At 44.2% G+C, this 13,720-nt stretch overlaps 1 long non-coding RNA gene across 1 annotated transcript; it reads left to right on the forward strand.

Annotated features, from left to right (window-relative positions):
• The first annotated feature begins 7,820 nt into the window (after window positions 1-7,820).
• Window positions 7,821-12,992, forward strand: LOC106985494 (uncharacterized). The gene is made up of 4 exons (XR_001431914.3): window positions 7,821-8,061; window positions 9,356-9,610; window positions 11,477-11,695; window positions 11,919-12,992. It is a non-coding gene; the product is annotated as an uncharacterized LOC106985494 (long non-coding RNA).
• Window positions 12,993-13,720: the final 728 nt, after the last annotated feature.

Genomic DNA, 13,720 nt, shown 5'->3' on the forward strand with positions numbered 1-13,720 from the left:
AATCAGGAAAAAAGAAAAATGGTGGTACATCCTTGTCCTTGGTGTACTCCACATGAGACTGATGATAGGCAGTTTAATTTTTTATGCTCTTTTTCGGGTTTTTACATTTTATTTTATCATCGTAAGAACACCTGAGATCCAGTCACTTAACAAAGTTTTCAGTGCACAATGCACTATTGTGGATGTAGGTACGATGCTGTACGGCCGATCTCTCAACCTTATTCATCTTGCTCAAACTGGGAATTTGCACCTGTTGATTAGGGTTCCCCATTTCCCCCATCCCAGCCCTTGGCAAACACCATTGCAGTCTTTTGCTTCTATGAATTTGACTATTTTAGATACCTTACCCAAGTGGAATCATGCAGGGGTTGTCTGTGTTTTCATGACTGACTCAGTTCATTTAGCATACTCTCCCCAAGGTTCACCCACCCTTCTTTTTAAAGGCTGAATAGTATTCCATTCGATGTATATACTACATTTTCTCGATCCAATCTTCTGGTGATAGATGTTTGAGTTGTTTCCACATCTAGGCTATTGCTGCAATGAACACAGCAGTGGTCCTGTCTCTTTAAGATACTGATTTCAATTCTTTTGGATAAATACCCAGACGTGGGATTGCTGGATCACGTAATAGTTCTATTTTTAATTTTTTGAGGAATTTCCATACTGTTTTCCACAGTGGCTGCACCATTTCGAATTCCTATCAACATGTGCAAGGGTTCTAATCTCTCAATGTTCTCATCAACACTTGCCGCCTTTTTTTATATATATAGTAGCAGTCATGACAGGTGTGAGGTGATGTCTCATTGTGGTTTTGATTTGCATTTCCCTGATGATTAGCGACATTGAACATTTTTTTATATATCTGTTGGCCATTTATTTCTATGTCTTCTTTGGAGAAGTGTCTATTTGAGTCCTTGGTCCATTTTTAAATTGGGTTGTTAGTTGTTTTTTTTTTTAACTATGAGTTGTACAAGTTCCTTATATATTTCAGAGACTAACCCCTAATCAGATGTATGGTTTGCATATATTTTCTCCCTTTCTGTAGGTTGCCTTTTCATTCTGTTGAATGTTTCCCTTGCCGTGCAGAAGCTTTTAGTTTGATGTAGTCTCGTTTGTTTATTTTTGGTTTTGTTGCCTACGCTTTTGGTGTCATATCCATGAAATCGTTACCAGGACCAATACCATGAGACTTTCCCCTAAATGTTCTTCTAGGAATTTTATGGTTTCACGTCTATTGTCTAAGTCTTAAATTCATTTTGAGTTGATTTTTGTGTATGGTAGAAGATAAGGGTCCCATTTCATTCCTTTTGTGTGTGGATGTCCAGTTTGCCTAATAGCATTTGTTAGAGAGACTGTCCCATTCCTGCTGTGAATTCTTGGCACTCTTGTGACTCAGTTGACAGTATACATGTGGACTTCCTTCCGGGGTCCTTATTCATTTCCAAAGGTCTAGTTGGTGTCTTTATGCCAGTGTCTTACTGTTGCGATTATTGTAGCTTTGTAATATATTTTCGAGTCACGAAGGATGAGGCTTCCAGCTTTGTTCTTCTTTCTCAAGGTAGTTCTGGCTATCCACAATCCTTCGTTGTTTCACATGATATTTAGGATTTTTTTTTCTATTTCTGTAAATAGTACCATTGGAATTTTGTTAGCGCTGCATTGAATCTGTAGATTGCGTTGGGCACTATGGGCATTTTTACATTATTAAGTCTTTTGATCTATGAACATGCAATGTCTTTCCATTTGCTTTTATCTTGCTTAATTTTTTCATCAGTGTTTTGTAGTTTTCAGTAGACAAGACTTATACCTTCTTATTTGAATTGGTTCCCGAGTATCTTATTCTTTTGGGTGCTATTTATGAATGGAATTGTTTTCCTGATTTCCTTTTCAGAGAGTTTGTCATTAGTGTATAGGAACGCAACTGATTTTTGTACATTGATTTTGTGTCCTACAACTTTACTGAATTCGTTTATTAGTATTAGCAGGTTTTGAAAAGGACTCTTTAGGGTTTCCTGTATATAAAATCATGTCATCTGTAAACAGGGACAGTTTTACTTCTTTTCTGATTTGGATGCCTTTTCTTTCTTTTTCTTGCCTGATTACTCTGGCTAGAACATCCAGTTCAATGGCGAATAGAAGGGGCAAGAGTGGACATCGTTGCCTTGCTCCTGATCTTAGGAGAAAACCATTCCATTTTCCACCATTGAGCATGACAGGAGCTCCGGGCTTGTTGTGCATGGCCTTTATTATGTTGAGGTACTTTCCTTCTATTCCCAGTTTGCTGAGAGTTTTTATCCTGAAAAGGTGTTGGATTTTGTGAAATGCTTTTTCTGCATCCATTGAGATGATCATGTGATTTTTACCCTTTATTCTGTGAATGTGGAGTATCACATTGGTTGATTTGTGTATATTCAACCATTTTTGCATCCTAAGGATAAATCTCACTCGGTCGTGGTGTTTGAGCCTTTTAATGAGCTGTTGAAACCAGTTCGCTAGTATTTTGTTGAGGATTTTTGCTTCTATATTCACTGGGGATACTGACCTACAGTCTCCTTGTGGTGTCTTTGTCTGGCTTTGGTATCAGGTATCATTGTGCAGACGTCCCAGAATGAGTTTGCAAGTGTTCCTTTCTCTTCCTTTTGTTTTTGGGAAAGTTTGAGAATGAATAGTATTGATTCTTCTTTAATGTTTGGTACAATTTTCAAGCCATCCAGTTCTGGGCTTTTCTTTCTTGGGAGGTTTTTCATTATTGATTCCATCTCCTTACTCATATTGGCCTGTTCAGATTTTCGATTTCTTCATGATTCATTCTTAGTAGCTTGTATGCTTCTAGGGATGTATCCATTTCTTTTAGTTTGTTGAGTGTGTTGGTGTGTACTTCTTCATATTAGTCTTGTGTGATCTTTTTTATCTCTGTGGCATCAGTTGTATTGTCCCTTCTTTCATTTCTGATTTTATTTGAGTCTTCTCCCTCTCTCTCTTTTTTTAGTTAGTCTAGCTAAGGTTCATCAATTTTGTTTACCTTTTCAAAAAGTTAACTTAGGGTTGTTGATTTTTTTTAATCGATTTTCCATTTCATTTATTTCTTCTCTAATCTGTGTGATTTCCTCCTTTCTGCTAGCATTTGCAGGCAACTTTTGAGTTAAGAATGTTCTGGACCTCCTGAGACTGACATCAATTTTTCTGCTGTTTCCTCAACTTCCTTTTCCCCATTTATTGAATCAGATCCCCTGTGCTAGGGGAGGAGACTAAAGAGAGTGGAAAACGATCAAAAACTTTCATTGGGAATTAGATTTTCCCTGCCTCCCCCCTCCTACCCCAAAAGGCCTACATTTCTTCCAGGCCATGGTTTGAGCCTGCCAGTCTAGAATGTTCCATAATGCAACGATTACTTTCCTGCAGAGGTCATGAAATGTAGAGTTTTGGCTTTCCGGTCTTGCTCAAAGATCGTCTTCATTTCAGTGAAATACCAGTCCAGAAGCTACCTCATTTGAAAAGCGTCATATGCCGTCCCCAGCCTCGGTTTAGGAATCATTTGTGCAAAAGCCACAATTGCTCTCCTTTACAAAACCTCTACTGTGGTTTTCGCACATCACTGCTACCTTGAGCACAGTCTTTCCTCTTTCTTACAGGAGTAAGAGAAAGTATTAGTACTAAGTCAGCTCTGCACACATTTCCGGTTTCAGAGGGGCGAACTCCGAAGATGCAGTCATTTTCATTGTTCACCGACCTTGTGAAGGATACCCCCCAAACCCACCTCACTGATAGAAAATTCTCTGGAGCCCTAAGCTGCAAATGAACATTTTGCTCTGAGGTGGGAGTAGATTTTGAGATAGGTCTTTGCGAAGAATTATGAAAATAGGAACATCAGTCATTGGCAAGATGTATGAATTCCCAGGTGCAGCCCACATGTAGCCAGGAAGTTGCCTTAAAAAGGAAAGCTCACATTTCTGTGTCCAGGTAGCGCAAAGGCCTGGAAGACGTCCTTTCCCAGAATGCATGTGGCTCTACCTGGACACAGAAATGTGGCCTCTCTCAAAATCTTTTGCTATCAAAACTGCACCCTCTCCTTGTCTAGCAAATTAGCCAGTAATGGTCCTTAATTAAGATAGTGGTGTGAGCTTTCCTTTTTAAGGCAACTTCCTTCCCTACAATTAATTGGCCCAAAACCCTCCTTAAGCTTGCCCTTCCTGTCCCGGGGGGTGTGGAAAAGGCCAGGAAAGGGAAGAATTATGAAATCCTACGGGGTCCCCAGAGCTCTGCTCCTCACCCCAGTGCTCAGAGGCCCCTGACCCTCCCTCCTTTTCTCCAATCTCTTGGCTGGCTTCCCAACTTCCAGAGACCCAATCCTTGGCACCGAGAGTAGCCACACGGCCCCCAGCACCCCCCACGCAGGGCATGAGGTAACTTTAAAGCTTCCTGGGAAATTGGACTTGAAAGGAAGACCTGGGTACAAAGCTTGCCCTTTGGGAGAACCTCCCCACCCCCGCAAGAGGGCCCGGTGGGAATGGTGGGAAGGTGTCACCTGCATGGGGGATGGGGGGATATTCTTAGGAGAAGGCGTGAGAACTGGAGGTTGGGCTAGGGTGACAGCCAGGGATGGAGGTACCTTCTGCCTGCCCCACCCCACTTCCTTTTTCCTATTTGTTTCAACAAGTCTTCCTTTTTGACTTTTAGACATTTTCTGTACTTCTCATGTTCTGTTCCTGACCTGAGACCTTTCTCCAACCACTTTGCTGCCATTTTCTCTCTCTGTCTGTCTCTGTGTCTCTTGATGTGTCCTGCCCCCGTCCCAGAACCAAATAAATCATTCTGCTGTTGATAAGCCCACCAACCTGCAGAGCCTGCCCTCCCCTTGACCCTGGATCTGTTTTTCCTGGGTGGTGCTATTTTTGGACAAGGAGCCCTATTTAGTATGTATGTATTTAAAAGATTTTCTTTTTCAGTAATCTCTATACCCAGCGTGGAGCTTGAACCCGCAACCCCAAGATCAAGAGTCATACGCACTACTGACTGAGCCAGCCGGGTGCCCAAGGAGCTCTTTTTATTTAAAAAGGTTTTTTGAAGTTTATTTATTTATTTTGAAAGAGAGAGAGAACGTGAAGGGGAGGGGCAGAGAAACAGAGAGAGAATCCCAAGCACGATCTGTGCCATCAGCGCAGAGCCCGATGTGGGCCTCAATCCCATAAACCATGAGATCAGGACCTGAGCCAGAATCAAGAGCCAGACACTTGAACTGAGCCACCCCGATGCCCCATAAGGAGCTCTTTATAGACTCACCTTGTGTGAGGTGAACGTTATAACCACTGCACTGTGGAAACTGACTTTTCAGACTCACCTTGAATTGTACCACATAGGAGCCTCCTTGTAGGCGATATGAGAGGTCATCTGCAGAAATTAGCTATCCTTTGCCTGGGGAGTGGGAGGTGGAGGAGAAGGCTGTAGAAGGACAGAGACTGAGAAGAGAGAGGAACCCCTTCAGCAGTCCTGCTGCTTTTTGCAGAGCACAACAGCTTGGCTTGGATAAAAACATCCCTAATAGCAGAAAATTCTTCTAGGGAGAAGCTTGCATTTGTCACATTCATTCAATAAAACGTACCGATGACCTACTGTATGCCAGGCACCATTCTAAATGCTGGAGATATAAGTGCTTGGGGAACATGACAGACAGAAAGTGCTATCCTTATGGATCTTACATTCTAGAAACTTCTACTGGGCCAGGTGTCAGGACCATGAGTGCTAGTCACAGCCCCATGAATTCTTAGCGATGAGACCCCAGAGGAGTTCTTTAACAACTCTTCGAGCCTGAGAATTCTTATCAATCAGAAGGGTATAAGTTTGAATGGGTCGATGGATACGGAAGTGTGCTCTTTGAAGAGTGTCAAATACCATATAAATATATGGTTTTGTTTTTGTCTACCCTCACTCCTTCCAGGGTTTTTAGAGAGTAGTTCCTCACCATGGGCCTACAAGAAATGAAGGCACCCTGGGACTCTTTCACTTAGAAGGATTCTGTGAGTGCATGAGAGTACTAGTAATCAAAGATAGGTAGATGGATAAATGATGAAAGGTAGACAGAGACACAGATTCTTTAAGTTTATCTTGAGAGAGAGGGAGAGAGAGAGAGAGAAGGGGGGCACAGAGATCTCAAGAACCGTGAGATCATGACATGAGCTCAAATCAAGTCAGACACGCTGAACCGACTGAGCCACCCAGGTGCCCTGAGACACATATATTTTACAAAAGTCACACATACCCATTGTAGGAAACTTAGAAAATACAGACACGTTGAAGCAAACAGAGAGAAATGTTCCAGAATTTATCACTCAGAGATAAGTCTTCTGGTACCTTCCAGGCTTATTTCTCTAGAGCAGTGTACAGCATAATCAGAGGGGCCGCCCAGTCCTTATGCTTGAGGGCGCGTCCTCTGGGGAGGAGCATCTTTCTTTTCATGTCACAACTGGCGCAGCCTTTCATAAGATGGGGCCAACTTTTTCCATATAAGTGTTGTATTTGTTTCCAGTGGCTTCCATAACCCTACAGCAAGCTTACACACTCCACACATATGCTACCACAAACCAGGTAGCTTGAAACAACAGAAGGTTATTCTCACACAGTTCTGGAGGCCAGAAGTTCAAGATCAAGGTGTCAGCAGGGCCACAGTACCTCTGAAGGCTCTAAGGAAGAATCAATCTTTCCTTGCCTCTCCCAGCCTCTGGCGGTTGCCAACAATCCTTAATGTCACTTGGCTTCTGGCAGCATCAGTGTATGTCTGTGGCCAAAGTGTCCTCTTCTTATAAGGACACCAGTCATTGGATTGGAGCCCACCCTAATTCAGTATAGCCTCATCTGGATTTAACTAATATCTGCAAAGATTCTATTTCCAGATAAAGTCACATTCACAGGTTCCCGTGGACAAGAATTTTGGGTGGATGCTATTTGACCGTGTACAAGTGTCACCCCCCATTATTTACTGGAACATGCTTCAGATATGATTGGTTCTCCCAATTTGGGAGAGAGGTATCCAGGCATCCATGACCTTATCACAATAGGGGGTGTCAGGGCTTCCTGCCCCTCTGGGTCAGAAGGCATCTTGACGTCAAGATCCTTGGTTGGAGGGGCACCTGGTTGGCTCAGTCGGTGGAGCGTGCAACTCTTGATAACAAGGTTGTGAGTTCAAGCCCCACGTCGGGCATAGAGATTACTTTAAAAAAAATCCTCGAGGATTAGATGTTGGATGAGATATAGATGTACTCTGGTGGAAGCTATTCTAAGTCTACACTTAGCAAGATGGCACCATTCACTGTGGGACATTGTGAAGGAGAAAAGTTCTCAACTCCATTTATTGGCAGGTGAATGCTTGAGCCCCAGCAGATCTCAAAGGTTGTGGTAATTGTTTCCAGCTACCAACCTGTAGATAAAAATTAACATGGGTGCAGAGAATGGAGAGGAACATACAGCTCATTTCTAATTAGTACTCATAGGCACTTTGGGGACACTGTCATCTTCCTTTTACCTTGCAGCCTTAAGTGGAACTATGGAAACATTCTATTTTTGCCACGACATTTGTACTAACAGTGTATCACAGGGGTCCCTCTACACCAGTAACTCTACTTTGGTACCAAAATGTATTTAACTACTAATCCCAAATCCTTTGATAGAGCCCTTCTCCTCCTCACCCCACCCCTACCGTGGTCCCTGACATCTTACCATTTAATTGAATCTCTTCATCTCCTTCTGTACCCTCCACTCTGCCAGGAAAAAGAAATGCTTCCTGCCCCTGGCATTTCCTTAATTGTATGCAGACATGGTTGGATGTTCTTTGCGAGGCTTCTGAGTCAGAAGCCTGGACGGGCCAGCTGCAGTCTTAATGAACTGACTCAGGAAGGAGGTGCTTACAGAGATGGTGTACCGTGCAGTCAGTGGGTGGGAGCAAATGTCGGCTAGAAAACCTGAGCCTTGTGAAGGGGCGGCCTGATTCCCGGGGAAGAGCATTGGCTGGAAGTCGGGAGGCCTGGGCTAGTCTCTGCTCTGCCACTAACTTGCTGCATGACTTTGGTAAGTTGTCCCCTCTCTCCGAGCCTCAATTTCCCCATTTATGAAACCATGGGGCCGGCCCCAGGAGACCCTGTGGGAGCACCAGAGGTTCTCTGAGTGAGGTCCCCACCAAGAAGACAGTCTCCTGTGAGGATATTAGGAAATGAGTGGGGAGCAGGAGTGCTGTTTCAGAAAGAGCCCCAGGAGTGAACCACAGGACGGGGCAGAGGGACTGCTGGAGCCCAGGGTCGGGACCAACGAGGGCAGCCTGGAGGGTAGTGGTTAGAAGTTGGGGAGAGACAGAATGAGAAAGGCAGGAGAGAACCCTGAACCTGTGAAGTCAAGAAGAAGGATTGGGTAGGGGTAAATTAAGAGGGACCCAAGGAAAGGCTGTGCGGTGGGGGGTCTCGGTGCATAGGAGCTTGGGGCCAGCCTACCAGGGCTCTGGAGCTCTAAGGGAGGTACAGAAGGCAAGCTGAGACCAGAAGGAAGGAGGTTAAAAGTGGGCTTCAACCACACAGACAAGCCTTATATGTTCGTATCAGGCTGATTTCTAAAGGAAAACGGGTGCCAATAATATACCCACCTAGGGCGTACTTGATCCCTGATCTTCACTCTGGAGCAGAGGGGATTTTGTCTACCTATAAAGCCCCAATAGCCTGTGCTCCACCTTAAGGGCCCATTGGAAGAAGCTGGGGTGCTCTGCAGAGCCCGGAGCAAGGCTTTGGTCCCAAGCATGCAGCCTCACGAGAAGAAAGATGCTCGGTCTCCGGGTCTTTGCGTGTGTTATTTCCTGTACCTGGAGGGCACCCAGAAAATTCCCTCAGGGTTCTAACATTACCTCCTCCAGGAACCTTCCCTGGCCCTGTCACACTTCACCCCGCTGCTGCGTGCTCCCACAACCCCATCTACTTGCCTTGTTCTGATGCTTCCCCAGTGCACTGTGGTTCACTCCTTGCTTTCCTATCTCCTTAACTAGTAGCTCTTTCTTCTTCGTTTTAGTTCCCCAGACCTATCAGAGAGCCCAGCGCTTGCTAAGGGCTGAGCCAATATTTGCTACATGGAGACATCAATGGGAAGACCTTTGTGAATTATACAGAAAGAGTCCATGGGACTTGTGTCTTTCTGTTAGACGCACAGCAGGAGGTGTTAAACTCATAGGAGGGACGCGGCAGCTTCCAACAGCCCAGTTGTGACTGGAAATTTCTTCTAGAATTTTCCTTGTGCTGGTTGGGGGTGGGGAGCACAGCAGGGAGTGAGGGGACAGAATCCTGCATCCAGAACACAACTCTGAAGGGTTTTTTTTTTTCCTTAGAGCCAGAAAAAGAGGGATCACTCACCCATTCTCCGTCAGATACTAAGCTGCTGACTGCCTCAAGGATGAACTTCTCTCCCTTGTCTTTCCAGGCTTGGCCAGATAGGTAGAGAGCACATGGACGAACATTTACCGTGTCAGGCATGGAGCAGATTGCCTTATATAATTTTCTCATCTAATTCTCAGGACCACCCTCTGAAGCAGGAACTATTGTTACCTCTGCTTTATAGACAAAGCGACCTAAGGAACCGAAAGGTTAGTTTACCCAAGATCCCACAGCAAGCAGAGTAGTCTGTAACGTCTGCTACCGAATTCTGGCTACTCCCACCCCCCATATCCGCCCCTCAGAAGGATTGTTACACTTAAAGACCCCTAGTCAGGTTAGTGGCATTAGTATTTTCAAGCAATTGTTTTAAATGACCACGTTCTATATTTTTGTTGTTTTAAACGATCACGTTCTATGTTTTTGAAAGATGCTAGCAACAAAGAGGACATATGGGTGGCAAATGAGCACATACAAAGATGTTCAGCGTCATTAGCCATCAGGGAAATACAAATCAAAATTCTAATGAGATAATATTACAGACCTATTAAATAATACAGATGGTACCAAGTGCTAGCAAGGATAAGAAGCAACTAGAACTCCCGGCCAGAGCTATCTTTGGTGACAGAAGGCAGCACAGCGGTTACCTTTGTGAGAAGTAGAGGTGACTGAAAAGGGGGGTTTCAGAGGTAAAGGTCTACATCTGGGTGATGATTCCGACGGGCGTGTTCACTTCATGAAAATTCATTAAGCTTATGAGTTGTGTGCTTTTCTGTCTGTAAAGGTTTATTTAAGTAAAAAGTTTATGGAAAAGTAAATTATTACAGGGGCACCTGGGTGGCTCAGTCGGTCAGGCGTCCGACTTCGGCTCAGGTCATCATCTCCCAGCTTGTGGGTTCGAGCCCCGCGTCGGGCTCTGTGCTGATGGCTCGGAGCCTGGAGCCTGCTTCGGAGTCTGTGTCTCCCTCTCTGTCTGCCCCTTCCACACCTGTGCTCTATCTCTGTCTCTCAAAAACAAACAAATGTAAAAAAAAATTTTTTTTAATAAAAAAATAAAATTTTTTTAATAAAAAAAAATTTTTTTAAAGTAAGTTATTACAAAAGCAAAATACGTTCATTGTAAACATCATGCCAGCCTCCAGTTCTACTCCCCAGCGGCAATCGGTGTTACCTGTGTTCCTTTTCCATCTAGGCATATAGATAAATATAGCTTTATTTCTCTTACACAAATGGGGCACGGAGGTAAAGTGCCTCCCAAGTCAGAAACAAGGAGCAAGCATTTGCCAACAAAATTCACTTTGGGGATCTGGGATGGAGATAGGCAGCTGGTAAGAAGAGAGATTGAGGATTACGGTCACGCTGGCAAAACTAATACCTACAACCAGGCCAACCTTCCAAGTATCCTTGTCCCCAACATCATTTGTCAATGCTGATTATCCCGAAGCCCCTCCTACCTTACTCCTCCTGAGCCTTTGGAGTGTCAGAGTCAATATAGTCAACTAGAAGATGGCTGCACAATGAAAAAGGATAGGAGGTTCTGGATTAGAAAAGCCAAGGACAGTAGACGGATGCTGAACGCTGGGATTCGTCAGTGGAGCGCTAGAAGCCAGGATACAAAGTGATGGCAGGGATCTCTCCTCCTAGGGAAGCTTCTCTGATATTCTTTCTCTTCCAGCCCCCTGGCTGGGTAGGTACTCCTCCTTAATGTTCCCACAGCAGTCTGTGTTCCCCTCTACTGTGGCACTTCTCACTTTGTTTTATGTTTGTCTGTTCCTGTACTGGTTGGCTTCTCTGAACAGGGACCTCCTGGCAAGGTAGGGACCACCATTATTTTATTTTATTTTATTTTATTTTATTTTATTTTATTTTAGAGAGAGAGAGAGCACGAGGCGGGGAGAGGAGCAGAGGGAGAGAGAGAGAGAATCTTAAGCAGGCTCCATGCTCCGGGCAGAGCCCGATGCAGGGCTCAATCCCACGATGCTGGGATCACGATCTGAGCTGAAATCAAGAGTCAGACGCTCAACTGACTGAGCCACCCAGGCGCCCTGGCACTATCATCTCTATCCTTGTCTCCCCAGCATCCAGTTCAGCACCTGGCCCGCAGCAGACACTCAGTGAATGTTGATTTGAGCAAACGAACTAATAGAAAGAAATGTCTCCTGTAATTGCTTCTTACCAATCTAGCCAACAACGGCAGCATTGTGGATGGAGGCACCAGAGAACACATCATCTCTGGCTTTTTGCTGCAGATCTACATGGAGAATCACACATGGGGCAACAAAGATTCTCAAGGCCAGGTAGGGCTTTGCATTGGAAGCTTGAAAATGCAATGTCTGGCTTTGAAGAAGATGTATACCGCAAATAATTTGCTATGCGTTGATAATGGAAATTTTCATTTTCCATCGGCTAATAGAAAATAAACAATGACTTTTAAATTATCTTCCTTTTAGTGTGATGTGTTTAGGTCAACATGTTGATTGTTTAATGTTTTAAAAAGTGTGATTTCTTTTTGCCTTCCAGATCTCGCAGAAATGTCTGAAAGGAAACTTTAAAAAATGAATACGTACGGGTTTTTTGTCGTTGTTGTTGTTGCAGCATTGTCTAATATCATATGACTGGAAACAACCTAAATGTTCGTCAATAGGGAACTAGTTAAATAAGTTATGGTATATCATCATACAGTGGAATACTATGCAGTTGTAAAAAAAAAAAGAAAGAAAGAAAGAATAAAGAAGCATTTGCTGACATGGAATGATCTCCAAAATATATTGTTAAATGAAAAAACAAAGATGTAGAACAATGTATTGTATACTACTGTGTGTAAAATAAGGGTGGAGGAGAATATCTATGTACTTGCTTGAATGCACGTAAAGGCATCTCTGCAAGAGATCTAAGAGACTGACGACACTGGGTGACAATGGAGGACTGGGAGAAAGCAGTGGACGGGAGACTTTACGTTGCACATTCGTTCTCTTACGCCATTTACCTTTGTAACCATGTGAATGTATTACGTGTCCAAAAATAAATGTAAAAAGAACGAAATCACAGCAACCATGGGGAACAAGAAAAAGTGAAATAAATTTTGAGAAATCCGAACAAGTAAGAAAGGCAATGACTTTGGCCTAGCAGACAGATGAGAGCATTGCACTGCAATGCAAGAACTTGGAGGCGAGAGTGGGTTTTCCCAAGGAAACATCAAGCTCAGAGACAGTAAATGCAAAGAGCAGGGGTAGGCCGAGAGGTAACCATCATGGTACCTCATTAAAGAGCTGCGGCAGAAACAGCTGGGACAGGTGGGCTCTTTCCCCCTTCTCCCTCGTCCCCCATGAACCCTTAGCAGCAGCATTTGGCCTTTGCCCTCAGGCTAAAGTTGCCCCAGGAGGGCTCTGGGGAGGGTGCTAAGACCTCCACGAAAGACAGGAAAAAGAAAACAAAAGAAAAACCAGCATCAGTCAAGAGTGAAACCCTCTACAGGGCTTCACCCCAGAGAAAAGCCCTCCCGGTTTCATCGGTTGTGGGGGTCCCTGGCCTTCCTGCCTCTCCACCCACATAACCTAAAGGGAAGCCTGCCTGTTGACAGGCTCCACCCACTGAAACAGAACCCGCAGCCAGCCGTCCCATTCCGGAGAAGGGTTTGTGGGGGGAAACAGATCAATGCAATTTGCAGAGGAAACCCATGCCGTCTGCCCATAAAAATGAACATAGTTTTTCATTCATAAATATGACCAGACAACTAAGGGTCATCAGGCATTTGAGGAGAACTACCAACATGAAAGAGAAGAACCAAAAATAAACGAGTGGAACTGACCCCAGAAGAAAGAAAGATAACTAAAGGAATAGAAGAAAACTTAAATATATTGTGACTTCTATCGCCAGAGAAGCTCGCCAGTGCTATTCTATCAGATTAGATAGAATGTTGAACAACTCCCCTTTCTATGCCCTTGAAAAAAAAAGTTAGTAGATTGGCAGAGATTCACTAATTCCTTGCCATGGGTCAGGAAGCAAGGGTTCTGAGCTTTGAGTTTTTAACGGTCTCTTTGCTCTAGGAGCCAATGGTAGGGAAATCAAATGAGTCAGTTATGAGGCAACATGGCACATGCAATGATAGATTAAGCACAGAAGATAGATTAAGACGGAGTAAACTTTCCACATTGTCTGCTGGGAGGGGATATTTCAGAAGGGGTGTCTCTTCCTCGACCTTAATGGATAAGGGCAGAGGGAGTCAGCATGAGCGCAGGGAACAGCTTGAGCAGGAACAGCACGTTCAGGGGGATAAACCTGGCTTGACATGGCAGGGGGCAGGTCGTGTTTTGGGCTAAGAA

Source organism: Acinonyx jubatus, chromosome X (genome assembly GCF_027475565.1).
Source record: "Acinonyx jubatus isolate Ajub_Pintada_27869175 chromosome X, VMU_Ajub_asm_v1.0, whole genome shotgun sequence".
Lineage (NCBI taxonomy): Eukaryota > Metazoa > Chordata > Mammalia > Carnivora > Felidae > Acinonyx > Acinonyx jubatus.